Below are 21021 nucleotides of genomic sequence, written 5' to 3'. Positions count from 1 at the left end.
GGGAACCCAAGATGGAAATGGGGAGAGTGCTGGCACATTAAGGGGAATACAACTAATGTCACAGAACACCTTATGTACAAACTATTGAACTGGAAACTAATTTGCTCTGTAAACTTTCACCTAAACACAATTAAAAAAAAAAAAAGGCTCATACACGAATGGTCACAGCAGTTTTATTTGAAGTCACTTAAAGTTGGAAACTCAAATGAATAACCCAGTCAACAGGGGAATAGACAAATTGTGGTATATCCCTACAATGGAATACTACTCAACAATAGAAAAGGAATGAGTTATTGATATACGTGACATAAACTAATATTAAAATAATTACGTTGAGTGAAAGAAGCCATGAAAAAAAGTTATATGCTGTATGATTCATTGATTCATTAAAAAATTTAGGAAATGCAAACTAATTTTAGTGACAGAAAGCAGATCAGTAGTTACATGGGAGAGGTGGTGGTGGGGGAGTGGAACGAGGAGAGAGAGGTTACAAAATGGCATGAAGAAACTTTTGGAGGTAATGGATATGTTCATCACCTTGATTGTGGTGATAGTTTCATGGGTGTATACATACGTCAGAACTTATCAAATTATACACTTGAAATATATGCAGTTTATTGTATGTCAATTACACCTCAATAAAGTAAAAAACCAAACCCGTTGCTATTGAGTAGATCCAACACATAGTGACCATACAGGACAGAGTAGAACTGCCCCATAGGGTTTCCAAGGAACAGCTGGTAGATTTGAACTGCTGACCTTTTGGTTGGCCACCAAATGCTTAACCACTCTACCACCAGGGCCAGTAAAGCTATTAAAAAAAAAAAAAAGCAAAAACAAAAACCTAGCAACACTGGTTGCTTTCAGGAAGAGGAATAGGGTTGGCAACAGTGGGGAGGGAGATTTTTTACTATATACCCTTTTGTGCATTTTGAAATTTGAACCATGGGAACGTATTGCCTATTCATATTCATATATAAGTACGTAATGTTAAATGTTTAAATAAAATAAAAGTGGCTTAAACCAGGCAGTCCAGAATTTCCCTCTTGAGGGCTATAACTCCCCTTGCCCTAGATGGTCTAAGAACCTTGGGGCTTATACAGTCTAAAATGGAGATTTGCTCACCATCTCCTGCAAGGATGAAGAGAGGAGAGCTGGTGGCTACCGGGCCATGGCTGCTGTCCCTCCCCATTTACCTCATGGAAGCATCTGTTCTTCTTCCGTGTGGCACTGCTGGCCCATCCATACTGTAGCCCAGTCCTGCTTGTCCCAGCTGCCAGTCCTGGTGGTGTGCTCCTCTGAAAGAGGGCAGCCTCATTGCCGACTCCTTTTGCTTTGGACCAGGCTCACTCTAGGGTGCCCTCCACTGGGCTCCCCAGGCTGTGGCTCTGAACTGTCCTCCAAGCCCCCCTCCAACCTAGACCATGTACCTGAGTAGGTTTCCATTTCAGATGTCAGGTATTCGCCCTTCCAAGGAAGGAGTGGGGAAGATGCTTTCCCATGCTTGTAGATGAGCAGAGGCTCTTTGTAAGGCTTGTCTTCTAAAACAATACAGATTAAGTCTTCAGTAACTGACACTGCTAGCTAAGTCTTCGCGGGGTCACCCTGCTATACTCCATATCCTAACACTGGGGTCTATACTACAACTTGCAGTCTCCAGCCTCAGATAGGGCCTCAGCAATGCCTGGTAATCCTTTTACATGCCCTTGATCAGCTCAATCTTTCATACCTTCATCCAAAAAGCATTTACTGGGCTTCTTTTTCCTACTGGATCTGAACATAGAAGCATGCGGCCTAGCTGGTGCTGGCAGTCATTTTGTGACCAAGAAGGAGTCCAGTCCATGGACAAAGCCTTTCTACGGAGGCAGGCAGAGTTGAGAAACAGTAGAAAAACAGAACATGCACATACTTTGTACCTCAAGTTATGAGAGAGAATACATTTTATTACTGTTTAAGCCATTTTGAGTTGGGTGTTCTATTACTTGTAATCAGAAGCACCTTGGTTCAAACCAGAAGGGGATAAAGGAGTGATAAATATTATTTTAGGGCAGAAGGAAGCAGACTATGTCTATGAGCTGAGAAGAAGGTGCCAGAGGAGGAGAGTAAAAAGCAGAAAATGCAGGCGAGGGAGGTGAGAGTCCCTGAGGAATGGGACGGGCATGGGTCAAAAGTTATATATCTTGATTGTGGTGGTGATTACACTGGTGTATATATTTTTCAATACTCTTATCAAACTGTACACTTAAAACATGAGCATTTTATTGTCTGTAAAACACACTTCATAACATCGATTTTAAAAACATAAGAAGCACAAATGCTTCACAAATAACAGGACTGGCATAGGACTTATCCTACCATCATAAACAACTTAAAAACTGGGCAAAGTACACGAGACAACTGATTTCAGATTTGTGACAAGAGGCAGTTCAGGATCCTGGTGTCTGAGAGAAGGAAAACAACTGAGGTAAGTCCGACAATTGCCCTGGTTTTCTGCCTCAAGGCAAGTCCGACAATTGCCCTGGTTTTCTGCCTCAAGGCAATTTCCAACAGGAAAGAACTCAAGCAGAGCTGAGAGGAGACAGCGATAAGAGCTCAGGGAGGCAAAGCAGTTAGAATTTATAGGGTGGAGTACCAGACAGGTGGGAGCTATGCATAGAAATTGCCCCAGAAATCTTCACAGGGGTCATTGAGGGGCTGAACACTAATTTGAGCATGCACAAGGTGAAACTCTACACAGTCAGGCAAAGAACAACTACTGGGAAGCTATAAGTTAATTTTTAGAGCTCACAAAGGGTTGGGAGACATTCAAATTCCTGTCAAAAAAGACCTTAGGAAGAACACACCTTAGGAGTAGGGCTAAACCAGCCCTGGAGTAAAGGCTATCTAGGTTTGCCCTTACAAAGCTTAAAAATAAGGCTTGAATGGAACATGCTACTCTGAAAGTAACTTAAATGCCTGTCAAAACAAACTTCAACACTCTTTAAGGGAAAAAAAACCCCACTGCCGTCGAGTCGATTCCGACTCAGCAACCCTGTAGGACAGAGTGAAGACAACAAAATTCAAACACTAAATGACATAATATTCAAAATGGCCAGCATCTAATCAAAATGACTAGATATGCAAAGAAGTAGTAAAATGTGAGCCATAATCAGGAGAAAAATCAATCAATAGAAACAGACCCCAAAATGTCAAAATGATGGAATTAGCACGTAAGTTTATTAAAACAGCTGTAAGAAATATTCTGCAGGAATTAAAGGAAAACAAACATAATAAGGAAAGAAATGAGATGCAAAAAAGAACCAAGAGGTTGACAAATCCTCTCCCCTAACAAGTATAAAACTGGGGAAACTTGTCAAAAACAACCATGCTCTGGAAATTGACTAAAGGCAAATAAATTCAGAAGCACTTACTGCCTAGAACTTCAGGTAAGGACAATAGCATTCTGCAGTCTTCTGGCTTAGATCTCTTCCTATCCCTTGGCAGTCCCTACCTCCCAGACAGACTGGTGAGAAAGGAATTTTTACCAGGGTGGTACTGGTCATGAAACACAATAATAACCTTGCTGCCAGAGGAGGCAGAATTGATTTGGGGCAGAGGGTAGAAGCCTGTGCCAGGGAAACTGTCTAAAATTAACAAACTGAGTAGGAAATGAGTGGGGAATGAGTGGGAAAAACTCACAGCTCTGCTAGCCTGAAGTTGTGGTTTCAGTTAGACTGAGTAGTAGATTCATCAGAGATTTAACGAGGAGATTCTAGAAATGAGTGAGCAATAGAAGGGCTAGGTAAGCTCCACACACCACACCCTTGGCTGGTTGGGAAATAATGCACATATACAGAAGTGATCTGAGAATTAAAGTTAAAAAAAAAAAAAAACTACAGAAGAATTACAATGGTACATTAGAAAACATTTAATACAAAAAAAAAAAAAGATAAAGAAGGAACAGAGGAACAAAAAACATGAGACATATTGAAAACAAATAGCAAAATGGCTGATGTATATCTAACCATATCAATAATTATAGCGAATGTGAATTGACTAAACACTCCAGATGAAAAAAAAAAAAAGGGAGAGTTTGTCAGACTGGAGAAAAGAGCAAGATTCAACTATCTACTGCCTACAAAAGACACGCTTTGGTTTCAGTCATAAATGAATTGGAAGTAAAAGGTGTAAAAAGATATACCGAGCAAACAGTAACTACAAGAGAACTGGAGTGGCTATATTAACATCACATGAAATAACTTTTAAGATAAGAATTAATAATAGGAACAAAGAGAGGCATTTCATAATGATGAAAAGATCAATGTATCAGGAAGATTTAACAATTATAAATGTATAACAGAACACCAAAACTCATGAAACAAAAAATTAAAAAGCTTTGCTCTTCAACAGGTACCACTAATAAAATGAAAACTCAATTCACAGACGGGGGTATGTATATAATATCTGCTGATATACATCTACAAATTATATTTGTGATAAGGACTTGCATGCAGAATATATAAAGAACTTTTACAACTCAACAATAAGACAAAAGTCCAATAGGAAATGGACAAAATATTTGAATAGACATCTCACCAAAGAAAATAGATAATGGATGTAAAGCACATAAAAAGATGTTCAGCATTAGTGATTGTTGTTGTTAGCTGCCGTCGAGTGCCTTCTGACTCATAGCGGCCCTATGCACAACAGAACAAAACACTACTTGGTCCTGCCCCATTGTCACAATTGTTGTTAAGTTTGAGCCCATTGTTGCAGTCATTGTGACAATTCATCTCATTGAGGGTCTTCCTCTTTTTTATTGACCCTCTACTTTACTAAGCATGATGTCCTTCTCCAGGGACTGATCCCTCCTGATAACATGTCTTAAGTATCCTTTCTTCCTTTCTTCTAAGGAGCATTCTGGTTGTACTTCTTCCAAGACAGATTTGTTTGTTCTTTTGACAGTCCATGGCATATTCAATATTCTTCACCAGCACCACAATTCAAAGGCGTCAATATTTCTTTGGTCTTCCTTATTCATTGTCCATCTTCTGCATGCATATGAGACGATTGAAAACACCACGGCTTGGGTCAGGTGCACTTTAGTCCTCAAGGTGACACCTTTGATTTTCAACACTTTCAAGAGGTCTTTTGAAGCAGATTTGCCCAATGCAATGCATCTTTTGATTTTTTGCCTGCTGCTTCCATGAGTGCTGATTGTGGATCCGAGTAAAGCGAAATCCTTGACAACCTCAATCTTTTCTCTGTTTATCATGATGTTACTTATTGGCCCAATTGTGAGGATTTTTGTTTTCTTTATGTTGAGGTGCAATCCATACTAAAGGCTGTGGTCTTTGATCTTCATTAGTAAGTGCTTCAAGTCCTCTTCACTTTGAGCAAGCAAGGTGGTGTCATCTGCACAATGCAGGTTGTTAATGAGTTTTCCTCCAAGACTGATGCCCCATTCTTCTTCATATAGTCCAGCTTCTTGTATAATTTGCTCAGCATACAGATTGACTAGGTATGGTGAGAGGATACAACCCTGACCAACCCCTTTCCTGACTCTAAACTATGCAGTGTCCCCTTGTTGCCTCTTGATTCATGTACAGATTCCACATGAGCACAATTAAGTGTTCTAGAATTCCCATTCTCCGCAATGTTACCCAAAATTTGTTACGATCCACTCAGTTGAATGCCTTAGCATAGTCAATAAAACACAGGTGAACATCTTTCTGGTGTTCTCTGCTTTCAGCCAGGATCCATGTGACATCAGCAATGATATCCCTGATTCCACGTCCTCTTCTAAATCCGGCTTGAATTTCTGAAAGTTCCCTGTTGATATACTGCTGCAGCCGCTTTTGAATGATCTTCAGCAAAATTTTGCTTGCATATGATATTAATGATATTGTTCGATATTTCCACATTCAGTTGGATCACCTTTCTTGGGAATAGGCATAAATATGGGTCTCTTCCAGTTGGTTGGCCATCACAATTGGTATTCTGTCAATTCCTGGAGCCTTGTTTTTCGCCAATGCCTTCAGTGCAGCTTGGACTTCTTCCCTCCGAACCATCTGTTCCTGATCATATATAACCTCCTGAAATGGTTGGACATCGACCAATTCTTTTTGGTATATTGACTCTATTCCTTCCATCCTCTTTTGATGCTCCCTGCGTTGTTTAATATTTTCCCCGTAGAATCCATCAGTATTGCAACTAGAGGCTTGAATTTATTCTTCAGTTCTTTCAGCTTGAGAAATGCTGAGTGTGTTCTTCTCTTTTGGTTTTCTATCTCCAGGTCTTTGCACATACCATCATAATACTTTACTTTGTCTGCCTGAGCTGCCCTTTGAAATCTTCTGTTCAGCTTTTACTTCATCTTTTTTTCCTTTTGCTTTAGCTACTTGACGTTCAACAGCAAGTTTCAGAGTCTCTTCTGACATCCATTTAGATCTTTTCTTTCTTTCTTGTTTTTTTGATGACCTTTTGCTTTCTTTATGTACGATGTCCTTGATGTCATTCCACAACTCATCTGGTCTTCAGTCATTAGTGTTCAATGCATCAAATCTATTCTTGAGATGGTCTCTAAATTCAGGTGGGATATACTCATGGTCTGTCCTCGACTTGTTCTAATTTTCTTCGGTTTCAACTTGAACTTGCCTATGAGTGATTGATGGTCTGATCTGCATTCAGCCCCTGGCCTTGTTCTGATTGATGATATTGAGCTTTTCCATAGTCTCTTTCCACAGATGTAGTTGATTTGATTCCTGAGTATTCCATCTGGCGAGGTCCATGTGGATGGTTGCCATTTATGTTGGTGAAAAAAGGTATTTGCAATGAAGCAGTCATTGGTCTTGCAAAATTCTATCACGTGCTCTCTGGCCTCATTTCTATCACCAAGAACATATTTTCCAACTACTGATCCTTCTTCTTTGTTTCCAACTTTTGCATTCCAAACACCAATAATTTTCAGAGCATCCCGATTGCATGTTCAATCAATTTCAGACTGCAGAAGCTGGCAAAAATCTTCAATTTCTTCATCTTTGTCCTTAGAGGTTGGTATGTAAATTTGAATAGTCATATTAACTGGTATTCCTTGTAGGTGTATGGCTATTATCACTGACAGTGTTGTACTTCAGCACAGATCTTGAAATGTTCTTTTTGATGAAAAATGCAACACCATTCCTCTTCAAGTTGTTATTCCTGGCCTAGTAGACCATACAATTGTCCGATTCAAAATGACCAATACCAGTCCATTTCAGTTCACTAATGCCTAGGATATTGATCTTTATGTGTTCCATTTCATTTTTGATTATTTCCAATTTTCCTACATTCCGGGTTGTGATTATTAATGGACGTTTGCAGCTGTTTCTTCTCATGTTGAGTCGTGCCACATCAACAAATGTAGGTCCCGAAACCTTGAGTCCATCCACGTCCTTAAGGTCGACTCTACTTTGAGGAGGCAGCTCTTCCCCAGTCAGATTTCGAGTGCCTTCCAACCTGAGGGGCTCATCTTTCGGCACCATATCAGACAATGTTCCTTTGCTATTCATAAGGTTTTCACTGGCAAATTATTTTCAGAAGTAGACCGCTGGGTCCTTCTTTCTAGTCTACCTTGGTCTAGAAGCTCAGCTGAAACCTGTCTGCCATGGGTGATCCTGCTGGTCTTTGAATACTGGTGGCATAGCTTCCGGCATCACAGCAACACACAAGCCCCCACAGTACAACAAACTGGCAGATGCGTGCAGGCAACATTAGTCACTATAGAAATGCAAATTAACACCATAAAGAGGTAGTGCTACACATGCTCTAGAAGGCCTAAAATGAAAAAGACTGACCATGCCAAATATCGCTGATGATGTGGGACAGCTGGAACTCTTAGACATTGTTGGTGGGAAGGTAAAATGGTGGAACCACTTTGGAAAACAGTTTGTCATCTTCTGAAAAAGTTAAACACATACTTATTGTACTACCGAGCCATTCCACTCTTAGGAATTTACCCAATAGAAATAAAAATATATGTCCACAAAAAGATTTGTACGTGAATTTTCACAGCAGCTTTACTCATAAAAACAAAAAACTAGAAACAATTCAAATGTCTAATTACAGGTGAATGGATAAGCAAACTGTGGTCAAACTATTAAATTAAAAGGGTCAAGATGTTGATAGACACAACACTGAAAAGTGAAAGAAATCATACACAAAAAAGTACCTATTGCATGATTCGATTTATAAAAAATTCTAGAACAGGAAAAAATAATCTATAGTGATAAAAAGTAGATCAATGTTTGTCTGGGACTGGGGATAGGATAAGGAGATTAGCTGCAAAAGAATGTAAGAGAATTTTTTGGTGTGATGTTAATGTTTTATATCTGTGGTAGTAGTTACATTGGTATATATGTTGGTCAAAACTCATCAAATTATACACATAAAATGAGTATATTTTCTAGTATGCAAACTGTACTGTGATAAAGTTTTTTTTTTTTAAAGCATAGGTAGAAGAATTTGAATTGAACAGAAGAGACACCTCTTCTGTGACTGTAAAGAGGAGGAGAGAATGAGTGCAGATAAAGATAAGACAGTTGATGTGGATATAGAAAATGGTGTGAGTTTATGCACAATAGTTTCAATCTTCCACCAAATAGGAGGCAAGGTAGTTGGATGAGTTATCCACATGGCTACTGAAGTAGGAGCTGGAGTAAAGAGTAAGATTTTGAGCACACTACCCATGTTTTCTTTGGCCTGCTCAATAAAAATGAGGGAAACTGTCAATAAGATGGAATGACACTGTCTCAGTCTGGGTTCTCTAGAAGGGCAAAACCAGTGAAACGTATATAGATCAATAGAGGTTTACTTCAAGGAAATGGCTCATGTGATTGTGAGGAAACGGCTCACACAACTGTGGAGGCTGACTATCTCCACTGGCTAATGTGGTTGAAAGGGCTGACAAACCCAACACCTATAGGTCAGAGGACAGGATCCAGGCCCCTGCTGGCTTATGTCCCGGGAACCAGGGCCAGACACCAAAAAGATTACAGGTTCAGAAAAAGCACGAGCTTTGTCAGAGCATTCATTTATATCATGGATGCAGGCCACGCCCTCACAGAAGCTCCTCTTCCAGCTGATTGGCTGCTCACTTCAGATCACAAAATGAGAGACAATACATAGCGCCTGCCAAATCATTGGGAATTATAGCTTAGCCAAGTTGACACATAACATTACCATCACAGATACAACAGCCACAACAATGGACTCAAACATACCAACAATCATGAAGATGGTGCAGGACTAGTCTGGATTTCATTTTGTTATACATAAGGTCGTCATGAGTTAGGGTTGACACACAGGCAACCAACAACAACAACCCAAGTTTTCCCAGTGGGTGTGGGGGGTAGTGGACTGTTTGATCAAGGAGTCTGTAGATGTCAGTGATGAGGAGTAAGAGAGGTAATATAGCCAGATTACATGAGCTTAAAAGGGAGATGGGTGGCAGAATGAATATATCATATTTTTGGTTTTTTGTTTGTCATATGCCACTAGAATATAAGCTCCATCAGAGCAGGAATCTTTGTCCCTGGCATAGGTGCTCAAAAAATATTTGTTGCATGAATGTACTTCCAGCCCCTTTTCCTGTCCAACAAATGTACCTACATGTGCATCCACACTTTCCTCTTTTTTCTTATCTGAGAAATGTCAAAGGATGAGACCACCACTCAATATCTGAAATGAAAAGGCAAAGCTAAATATGCGGGCCAGGCACCATCTCTCTGAGCAAAGCAGATGGCAAGCCTTCTACCTGTAGGGTTTTGCGAAGCGTGGAGTTTAGGAATTGGTGGATTTTCAGAGGTGGTAAATAGACAGACATCATCTGTGGATGCATGGTTACAGTGGTGAGGCTGCTGTTGATTGGTTGGCACTCAGAGGACAGTCTGTCTGACTCTGAGAAGCTAGGGGCCGACACTGATTGGTTGGTGTTCACTCAAGTGAGTTATTGTTGACTGATTGAAGAGGTTTAAAACAGGTTCTCGCAGTTACATGTAATCATAGCTAAAAAATAAACAGTTTTTTTCTAAGCCTGTGGGAAAATTTTTTATTCTCAGGAAGAAGTATTTCTCTTTCTGTCTAAGGCCAATCCCTCCACCTGTGCACTTTAGCTCTCCTCTTCCCAGATATTGCTCCATCAGCCATCCCCTTCCTCCTGGATTTTCTATAGTGCCTCTTTTTATTGCAAGAAACATAAATCCTCTTGAGCTACGTACCTCTAGTGATGATACAGATATCCAAGGACAGGATGATGTTTATGCCAGAGTATCCTCACCTTTTTGTCAGTTCATCTCGAGCTTTTCCTCCCCTTCTTCCCTTCTCTTACTGCAGTGGGTGAGAATGTTGACATGAAAGAGTAGGGTCCAGATATGTATGTTTACAGTTTCAGCAGATCTAAACGGGTTCATGTGACATTCCGCCTGAGAAAAGGAATAAGACAAGGATGCCCTTTAACACTGCTCTTACTTAACATTGTGCTGGAAGTCCTAGCTAGAGCAATAAGGCAAGAAAAAGAAATAAAGGGCATCTAAATTGATAAGGAAGAAGTAAAACTATCCCTATTTGCAGATGATATGATACTATACATAGAGAACCCAAAAGAATCTACAAGAAAACTATTGGAACTAATAAAAAGATCCAGCAGAGTAGCAGGATACAAGATAAACACACAAAAATCAGTTGGATTCCTATATACCAAAAAAGAGAACTATAAAAAGGAAACCAGGGAAGAATGCCATTTATAATGGTCCCTAAAAAAATAAAATATTTAGGAATAAATTTGACGAGGGACATAAAAGACCTATACAAAGAGAACAACAAAATACTACTGCAAGAAACCTAAAGAGACCTACATAAATGGAAAAACATACCATGCTCATGGATAGGTATACTTAACATTGTGAAAATGTCAATTCTACCCAAAGCAATCTACAAATATAATGCAATCCTGATCCAGATACCAACAGCATTGTTTAACAAGACAGAAAAACTAGTCATTAACTTTATATGGAAAGGAAATAGGTTCCAGATAAGTAAAGCACTATTGAAGAAGAAGAATAAAGTAGGAGGCCTCTCACTACCTGACCTCAGAACCTACTATACAGCCTGGTACTGGTACGGTGACAGACACATTAACCAGTGGAACAGAATTGAGAATCCAGATGTAAATTCATCCACTTATGGTCACCTGATCTTCGACAAAGGCCCAAAGTCCATTAAATGAGGGAAAGGACAGCCTTTTTAACAAATGGTGCTGACAAAACTGGATGTCTATCTGTAAAAAAATGAAACAGGACCCATACCTCACATCATGCACAAAAACTAATTCAAAATGGATCAAAGACCTAAATATAAAACCAAATACTATAAAGATCCTAGAAGAAAAAATACAGTCAATGCTAGAGGCCCTAGTACATAGCATAAATAGGATACAAACCATAACTAACAATAAACAAACACCAGAAGATGAGTCAGATAACTGGGATCTTCTAAAAATTAAACACTTGCGCTCATCAGCAGACTTCACCAAGAGAGTAAAAAGAGGACCTACAGACTGGGAAGAATTTTTTGGCTGTGACAAATCCAACAAATTCTAATCTCTGAAATCTATAGGAAAATTCAACACCTCTATAGCAAAAAGACAAATAATCCAATTAAAAAATGGGCAAAGGATATGAACAGATACTTCACCACAGGAGACATTCAGGTGACTAAGAGACACACGAGGAAATGCTCTCGATCACTAGCCATTAGAGAAATGTATATCAAAACTACAATAATATACCATTTCACCCTGACATTACTGGCACAAATCAAAAAACAGAAAATAACAAACATTGGAGAGGCTGTGGGGAGATTGGAACACTTATGCACTGCTGGTGGGAATGCAAAATGGTGCAGCCATTTTGGAAAATTATATGGCACTTCCTTAAAAAGCTAGAAATAGAAATACCAAATGACTCAGCAATCCCACTCTTAGAAATATATCCTAGAGAAATAAGAGCTGTCACACGAAGAGCCATATGCACATCTGTGTTCATTGCAGCATTATTCACAATAGCAAAAAGATGGAAAAAACCTAAGTGCCCATCAATAGATTAATGGGTAAACAAACTATGGTACATACACACAGTGGAATACCATGCAACAGTAAAGAACATTGATGAATCTGTGAAACATCTCACAACATGGATGAATCTGGAGGGCATTACACTGTGTAAAATAAGTCAATCACAAAAGAACAAACCTGGTATCATTAGGGGGAGAGTAATTGGGAGTACGTAGCAAGGTGTATAAAAGTTTGTGTGTGAGAGACTGACTTAATTTGTAGACTTTCACTTAAAGCACAATAAAAATTATTAAAAAAAGAAAGGACAAATCTTGTATGAGACCACTATCATAAAAACTCATGAAAAACTTTACACACAAAAAGAAACAATCTTTCACGGTTATGAGGGAGGGGAGGAGTGGGGAGGGAAAAACACTAACTAGACAATAGTTCAGTGGTAACTCTGGTGAAGGGTAAGACACTACACAAAACAGGGGAAGTCAGCACAACTTGACCAAGGCAAGTTCACAGAAGCTTCACAGACACATCCAAACTCCCTGAGGGAACAAATTACTGGCCAAGGGCTGGGGACCATGATCTCGGGGGACATCTAGCTCAACTGGCATAACATAGTTCATAAAGAAAACGTTCTACATCCTATATTGGTGAGTAGTGTCTGGGGTCTTAAAAGCTTGTGAGTAGCCATCTAAGATATTCCACTGGTCCCACCCCACCCGGAGCAAAGGAGATGAAGAAAACCAAAGACACAAGGGAAAGATTAGTCCAAAGGACTAATGGACCACAACTACTACACCCTCCACCAGACTGAGTCCAGCACAACTAAATGGTGCCCAGGCAGAGCCGGAGAAAAATGTAGAACACAATTCTAACTCACAAAAAAAGACCAGACTTACTGATCTAACAGAGACTAGAGAAACCCCAAGAGTATGGCCCCCAGACACCCTTTTAACTCAGTACTGAAGTCACTCCTGAGGTTCACCCTTCATCCAAAGATTAGACAGACCCATAAAACAAACAATAATACGCATAGCTCAACCATGTATACCAGACTAAACGGGCACACCAGCCCAGGGGCAAGGACAAGAAGGCAGGAGGAGACAGGAAAGCTGGATGAATGGAAATAAGGAACACAAGGTTGAGAAGGGGAGAGTGTTGACATGTAATGGGGTTGGCAACCAATGTCACAAAACTGTATGTGTATTAATTGTTTAATGAGAAACTAATTTGCTCTGTAAATTTTCATCTAAAGCACAATGAAACAAATAAATGAGTCCAGTAACATAATGGGAAAACAAAACAGTACAGCCCTCAAGCAGCAAATTCTTTTCCTTTTTCCTTTTTCATTAGGCTCCTGTTTTTGCTTCTCTTAGCACATCTGCTCTAGTCTCCTGCTTTTCTATGCAGGCTTCTCCTCTGCTTCCTCTTCTTGGGCAGAGCCCAACAAGGTTACCCAAGCCCTAACACCCCAACATGACCTTCAGCACTAGTGACTACCATTGATCAGCCCTAGTCCTCTGGTTCTGAAAATACTTGGGAAAGAGTATCTTTTTCGTGTCCTTAGTCTAGTCAAATATGTATTCTTGGTTTAATCAGGTGTGGCCATCAAGTCATAAAATATGCAGGACTGTCCTTTCCAGGACCTGTAGAAGAGGCAGGCTCTGCAGAAGAGGCTGTTAGTAGGGCAGGTGATGAAACACAGCTAGCACATACTACTCTTCCGCCAGCCTTGCACATATCCCCTTCTCGTACACGCAGTTCTAAAGCTACCTCCTCCACTAAAATGATTCAGTTTTTACAACCATAAATACCCCTAACCCCTCATCGGTGAAAAACGACCCAAAGCCAAGTTCAACTATTACATTCAGAGGCAATGTAATGGGGCCCCTTTCATCGCTAGGTGATATCCATTCTTCTCTAGTTCTATGGTAACTGGTTCCAAGTATGATCCCTTGACATCTTACATCCTTAAGAACACAAGCACACAGACATCTACTGTACAATAGTAGAGAGAAACAATAAAAATTCTTAAAAGGGAGAAAATAAAACCATATATTGGTCAAGTCCCTAAAGTTATTTCACATCCCCCAAGATGGCACCCCAGCCTTGCAGAGCAGGGACCCCATTGGTGCTGTAGGGGCAATCATAGGTGGATAACAAGGTAGACAACAGGATGAGTGAATTTCCAGCACCAGTTTGTTGACTCACATCCTTGGAGTGAGTTCCTCGATCAGAAAATTTGATTACGTCAATTTTTGCACACTGGGGAGGTTTCCCTTTTGCCACTGACCTTCACATCATGACTGAAGGGATCATTGGTGAAAATTTGTTCACATGGAATTGAACTCCTACCACAGTCCCCTTCTGCCTTATTTTTTGTTTTTGGAACTGAGGGTTGTTGGAGAGGCTGAGATGCCCAGTTATATTGATTTGAGTCAAACACAGGACCCAACTATTCAGGCCTGGTATTTTTCTGGCAATTCAATTCCCACAGAATGTTAGTAGGTTGCCTGTCATTTTTACTTTTAAGGGTGCCACTTGATTGCTGTTCTTATTGCTTTACTATTATTATAGCTGCTTTCTTATTTTCTTTTTTTACTTTTAGTACTTTAAATTTTTTATTTAGACATAATTTCAGACTTACAGGGAAGCCTGTAAGAATAGTACAAAGAATTTCTGTATCTCCTTCACTTGGACTCCTCAAATGTTAACATTTTTTTTCACATATTCTATTCTTTCCTCTGTGTATGTATATATATAATTTTTTTCTGAACAGTGTGAGAGTAAGTTGCAGATCTTATGCTCCTTTACCTCTAAATTTAGTATGTGTTTCCTAAAAACAAGGGTATTTTCTTACAAAACCACAGTACAACTATCAAAAACAACAAATTAACAATGCTACAAGACTATTATCTAATTTAGAAACCTTATTCAGATAGTACTAATTGCCCCCATAATGTCCTTTATAGCCAAGGAAATCCAGGATCATGTGTTACTCTCAGTTGTCACATCTCTTTAGTGTCCTTTAACCTAGAGCATCGATAACATTGGTAACACTGATAACATTCTTCAAGTTGTGCGACCATTCTCATCCTCCTTTTCTGAGTTGTTCCTCCTTCATTAGCATAAACTCACTGCCACCTAAGGTTCCTATTTAACCTTTTTGAGTTGCTGTTGTCAATTTGATCCCATATAGATAGTTCTTAAAAGAGCATAATGCTCAAGGCAGACCTTTTTCACTAGTTAAGCTAAAGTATTGTTCGGTTTTAAGATGATTTCAGGGGATATTTTTGGTTTGAGGTTTAAAGGTTATCTCAGGGCAAGTTTCAGGGGTTAATGTACCCTCTATGGCTCCAGGAAGTCTAGAGTCCATGAGAATTTTATATTCTGTTCTGCATTTTCCCCTTTTTGATCAGGATTCTTCTATGAAATCTTGGATCAAAATGTTTAGTAATGGTAGCCGGGCACCATCCAGTTCTTCTGGTCTCATGACAAAGCAGGCAGTTGTTCATGGAGTTAATTAGCCCTACATTCCATATCCTCCTCCTATTCCTGATTCTCCTTCTTCCTCTGTTGCTCCAGGTGAAAAAAGACCAATTGTTGTGTTTCATGACTTTTTTTAATGTCATATATTTTTAGAGAATAAAGGCCAGTTATTTTGTAGAACGTACCTGAATCTGGGCACGTCTGATATTTCCTCATGATTAAGCTCAGTTTATGAAATTTTGGCAACGAATACCATAGAAGTGAAATTTTATTCATTTTAGTGCATCATATTAGGAGGCGCATGATGTTTACTTCTGGTGACTTTAAATTTGATCTTTTAGGTAAGATGGCATCTTCCAGGTTTCCACTGTAAAAGTACTATTATTCATTTTTATTTAATAAGTATCTTGTGGGAAGATAAGAAGCCTTGATGGCACAGTGGTTAAGTACTTGGCTGCTAACTGAAAGGTCAGTGGTTCGAACACACCAGCAGAAGAAAGATGTGGCGATCTGCTTTCATAAAGATTACAGCCTTAGAAACTCTATGGGGCACTTCTACCCTGTTCTGTAGGGTCGCTATGAATGAGAAGATAACTTTCAGGCTATGTAGATATCCTGTTAGTCCTCAAAACCTGACCCACTAGTTTTAGCATCCATTGATGATTTTTGCCTGAGTGAACTATTACTGTGATAGTTGCCAAATGATGATTTTGATGCCATGGTTTCAAGGCCATGGCCTCTTCCTGACAGCTGTTATTTCTCTAGGATGATCCATCTTGTGGGAATTTGTCACTTGGCAACACCTTGAGCCTAAGCTCTGCCCAACCCCATTGCTCTTCTCCTCATGGCTTTATTCTTAGGAAGCTGATGAGAAGCCACATTAGGTAAGGACTGTTGTTATAGACTGAATTGTGTCCCCCTCCCCCAAAATGTGGGTTGGAATACTAACCCTATACCTGTGGATATAATCATATTTGGAAATAGGGTTTTCTTTATCATGTTAATGAGGCCATATCAGTGCAGGGTATGTCCTAAACCTAACCGCTTCAGAGTTATAAGGAGCAGCGCAGACACAGGGAGAAGGAAGCACAAATGGGGGAAGACAGATGCCACGTGAAGATTGCCAAGGAACTGAGAAATGCTGGGACTACAAAAACTGAAAGAGGTAAGGATCTTCCCCCAGAGCCAACAAAGAGAGTTTTCCCCTATAGCATGTGCCCTGAATTCGGACTTCTAGTCTCCTGAAGTCTGAGAAAATAAATTCTGTTCTTTAAAGCCACCCACTTGTGCTATTTCTGTTAAAGCAGTGCTAGCTAACTAAGATAACTATGATATTTTACATATTACCTCCAGATCCACTCATTACAACCCTATGAAAAATCATGTTTTGGTGGGGTTGTATACTGCATTGAGAAGTGCTTTGGAGGGGCCCAGCTGTTAGGGTTTTCCTGTCTCTTCTGCTTTTCCCCAAACTCTAATTCCAGTTGCTAATAGGGTCCCCAATACTTCAGCTTGTCTTCTGGTTTGGCTTTGTCACTGATGCCTTCTCAGTTGGGAATGGGTTAATCCATACCAGCCAGTTACACAATTCTACCAGGGTCTGTGACTTGTAACCCTACTCTTAGTATCAACATATTTCCCACTTATACAAATAACCAAAGCTCACTCAGCCTAGTTCAAATAAATGATGGAGAGGGAGAGTTGTATTTTAAAGATACAGTCAGTAACCTCATGGCTATCTAAAGACATAGAACAAAGTATAGCCAGGACTCACGGAGGCTATACGCTCTATTTCTTTTTGAATAGCTGCTCCATTTTTCTCTTTCTTGACCTATTTCTCCTTGGAAGAAGGTGAAAAAATATTTTTCAAAATTATTTTTAGAGGTGACAGCAGAATTTCTCTTAGGAAATCACTTTGTCTGGAAAAATCATTCTGTAACCACTTGGGTTAGAAGGTGGCACCTCAAGGGGTGAAGGAGAATACACTGGAGACTGTCAGAAAGCTCACCCTCTATTTTTTCTTTTTTCCCAACATACCTGTCACTGCTGTGGATGAGGCTATTGGACCTAAACAGCAGGACTCAGTTCAGCATTTTTTGAGTTTGGGCTGGCCTACATGAATTCAGCTGAGATAACAGAGAGACAGATATGGGAAGTACAGCATTATCACTTGGAGGAGAGATTGAATTATGGATAGAACATGGTGCCACTGAAACAATGGTGGAATGACAAGTCCCAAGGAACAGAGGAGAAAACTGAGGGAACGGTTATAAGGTCCAGCCCTAGGGGTTATATGTATATAAAAAAATAAGGGCACCTTAAAACTGAGGCACCTGGCATGACTAAATGACACACACACACAAAAACCGAAAACCAAACCCGTTGCCACTGAGTCAATTCTGACTCATAGCGACCATACAGGACAGCACAGACTCAAATTCCTTTTGCCCTAAATCCCTGCTTCTGCTTTCAGAATATGTGCACCACCACCACTCCCCTTTAATGAGCAAGTGTGTGGCTATGCTTAAGACTGTGATAAAAATGTTCTGTTCTCAGAAATGATACCTGTAGACAAAGTCATAGTTTATAGTTAAGCTAAATGATAAGAATGTTTGATAAAGGCAATGACAAAAATGTTTCTTTAAAAAATATGTTTGTGTAAAATTCTTCTCAGAAGAATGTAAAACAAAATTCTGACTCACAAAAAAAGAGCAGACTTACTGGTCTGTTAGAAACTAGAGAAACCTTGAGAGTATGGCCTCTGGGCACCCTTTTAACTCAATACTGAAGTCACTCCTGAGGTTCACCCTTCAGCCAAAGATTAGACAGGCCCATAAAACAAAACGAGACTAAACAGGCACACCAGGCCAGGGGCAAGGATGAAAAGGCAGGAAGGGACAGGAAAGCTGGTAAGGGGAAACCCAAGTTCAAGAAGGGGAGAGCATTGACATGTCATGGGATTAGCAACCAATGTCACAAAACAATATGTGTATTAATTATTTAATGAGAAACTAATTTGCTTGTAAACCTTCATTTAAAGTACAATAAAAGAAAATAATTTAAAAAATTCTTCTCAGCAGTGGGATGCAGGCCTCAATTTCTCCTAAAAAGACCAGACTTAATGGTCTGACTGAGACTAGAAGGACCCCAGAGGCCATGGTCCCCAGACCTTCTGTTAGCCCAAGACAGGAACCATTCCCAAAGCCAACTCTTTAGACAGGGACTGGACTGGACTATGGGATAGAAAATGATACTGGTAAAGAGTGAGCTTCTTGGATCAGGTAGACACATGAGACTATGTGGGCAGCTCCTGTCTGGAGAGGAGATAAGAGGGCAGAGGGGGTCAGAAGCTGGCTGAATGGACATGAAAATAAGAGAGTGGAGGGAAGGAGTGTGCGGTCTCATTAGGGGAAAAGCAACTAGGAGTATACAGCAAGGTGAATATAAATTTTTGTATGAGAGACTGATTTGGTTTGTAAACTTTCACTTAAAGCACAATAAAAATTAAAAAAAAAAAATTCTTCTCAGAAAATTGCTTATGCAGTTTTGTCCCCTAAAAATTTAAGATTAACCATATTGTGAAAAGTTTACTTGCGACTCATTTGTAACCCCAGCCCTCATATAAAAATCCCTTTCTCCTTTTGGACTTCGGAGCATTCCTTGTGCAACCCCAACTGCAGTTGTTTTATCCCTCAATAAAACTCTTTACTTTGACTTTTTAAAAAATTTTTATTGTGCTTTAAGTGAAAATTTACAAATCACATCAGTCTTTCATACAAAAATTTATATACATCTTGCTATATACTCCTGATTGCTCTCCCCCTAATAAGACAGCACACTCCTTTGTTCCACTCTCTATTTTCTTGTCCATTTCTGACCACTTCTGCTCTCTCATCTCGCCTCCAGACAGGAGATTCAAACATAGTCTCATGTGCCTACTTGATCCAAGAAGCTCATTCTTCACCAGTATCATTTTCTATCCCCTGGTCCAGTCTAATCCCTGTCTGAAGAGTTGGCTTTGGGAATGCCTCCTGTCTTGGGCTAACAGAAGGTCTGGGGACCATGACCTCCACGGTCCTCTTAGTCTCAGTCAGACCATTAAGTCTGGTCTTTTTCCAAAAATTTGGGGTCTGCATCCCACTGCTCTCCTGTTTTCTCAGGGGCTTTCCGTTGTGTTCCCTGTCAGGCAGGGCAGGTATCAGTTGTAGCTGGTCACCATCTAGCTCTTCCGGCTCAGGCTGATGCAGTCTCTGGTTTATGCGGCCCTTTCTGTCTCTTGGGCTCATAATTACCTTGTGTCTTTGGTGTTCTTCATTCTCCTTTGCTCCAGGTGGGTTGAGACCAATTGATGCATCTTAGATGGCCGGTTGCTAAAGTTTAACACCCCAGACACCACTCTTCAAAGTGGGATGCAGAATGTTTTCTTAATAGATTTTATTCTGCCAATTGATGTAGATGTCCCCTGAAACTGCGGTCCCCAAATCCCCGCCCTTGCTACGCTGGCCTTCGAAGCATTCAGTTTATTCAGAAAACGTCTTTGCTTTTAGTTTAGTCCAGTTGTGCTGACCTCGCCTGTACTGTGTGTTGTCTTTCCCTTCACCTAAAATAATTCTTATCTACCACCTAATTAGTGAAAACCCCTCTTCCCCCCTTCTTGCCTCCCCCCTCTCGTAACCATCAAAGAATATTTTCTTCTCTGTTTAAACTATTTCTCCAGTTATTATAATTGCAGCCTTATACAATATTTGTCCTTCTGCAACTGACTAATTTCACTCAGCATAATGGCTTCCAGAATCCTCTATGTTATGAAATGTTCCAAGGATTCATCATTGTTCTTTATCGATGCGTGTTATTCCATTGTGTGAATATACCATAATCTATCCATTCATCTATTCATGGGCACCTTGGTTGCTTCATTCTTTTTGCTATTGTAAACACTGCTACAGTGAACATGGGTGTGCATATATCTGTTGGTATAAAGGCTCTTATTTCTCTAGGATATATTCCAAGGAATGGGATTGCTGGATCGTATGGTAGTTCTATTTTCTAGTTTTTTAAGGCAGCGCCAAACTGATTTCCAAAGTGATTGTACCATTTGACATTCCCACCAGCAGTGTGTAAGTGTTCCAATCTCTCCACAGCCTCTCCAACATTTATTATTTTGTGTTTTTTTGATTAATGCCAGCCTTGTTGGAGTAAGATAGAGTTTCATTGTAGTTTTGATTTACGTTTCTCTAATGGGTAATGATTGTGAGCATTTCTTCATGTATCTGTTAGCTACCTGAATGTCTTCTTTAATGAAGTGCCTGTTCATATCCTTTGCCCATTTCTTAGTTGGGTTGTCTTTTGTAGTTGAGTTTTTGCAGTATCATGTAGATTTTAGAGATCAGGCGCTGATTGGAAATGTCATAGCTAAAAACTTTTTTCCAGTCTGTAGGTAATCTTTTTAC

The sequence above is a fragment of the Loxodonta africana genome, chromosome 3, assembly GCF_030014295.1.
Source record: "Loxodonta africana isolate mLoxAfr1 chromosome 3, mLoxAfr1.hap2, whole genome shotgun sequence".
Lineage (NCBI taxonomy): Eukaryota > Metazoa > Chordata > Mammalia > Proboscidea > Elephantidae > Loxodonta > Loxodonta africana.
This window is presented reverse-complemented; position numbering follows the sequence as displayed.